At 37.0% G+C, this 648-nt stretch overlaps 1 long non-coding RNA gene across 1 annotated transcript; it reads right to left on the reverse strand.

Moving 5' to 3' along the window:
* Positions 1-638, reverse strand: LOC110422748 (uncharacterized). Its single transcript, XR_002445764.1, has 3 exons — positions 497-638; positions 184-279; positions 1-52 (listed from the first exon to the last, which is right to left on the reverse strand). It is a non-coding gene; the product is annotated as an uncharacterized LOC110422748 (long non-coding RNA).
* Positions 639-648: the final 10 nt, after the last annotated feature.

A 648-nucleotide genomic window follows, 5' to 3' on the forward strand; every position in this document is an offset into this window, starting at 1 on the left:
GAACCGAACAGATTTAGAAGATTGGAGCCCAATCCAAGTAGCTTCCTTGCAACTGCATTACAAACCCATATTATGATGATTTAGAAAATGCTGCTAAAGAAAAATTCCAAGGAAAATAACAGCAAAATTAGTTTTCTTGTCTGATACACCCTTCCTTTTTTTTTTTTAATGGCAGAAACATACCTTGCGTAACGACGCTCTTGTTCCCTCCGCTGTGTCTCCGTCCAGAGTTATAAGTAAAAGCATAAGTTGCGGCAGGGGGTTTGCTTTCCTTCAAACCTTCAATATGAAGCTAATATCAGTATATTTAAACCTGGGCATATTCCAACCGCTTTCTCATATTTTATTTTCAATTGAACTATCTATCTCCTTTACAATTACTCTTCCAGCTGGAATTACAACTTTTTTGTTTTGGCAATAACCAATAAATTAATAGTATTCTTAATTCGAAATCAAATTGAATATTTTCAAGAGTAAGAAAAGTGATTGATCTTACAATAATAGATCCATCGTTGCCACAATGCAAGCCTACTTCCACTGAGATACAAGGAATCTCCAACAGCAAACGCAACAAGTGGAACGCCCCTGTCATAGACCGTTAAGGTTAAGGTCGGACATTGTCGGAGTAGATCGAAAGCAACATCTGAC

Source organism: Theobroma umbraticum, unplaced genomic scaffold (genome assembly GCF_002168275.2).
Source record: "Theobroma umbraticum cultivar Fairchild unplaced genomic scaffold, ASM216827v3 scaffold_146.0, whole genome shotgun sequence".
Classification (NCBI taxonomy): Eukaryota; Viridiplantae; Streptophyta; class Magnoliopsida; order Malvales; family Malvaceae; genus Theobroma; species Theobroma umbraticum.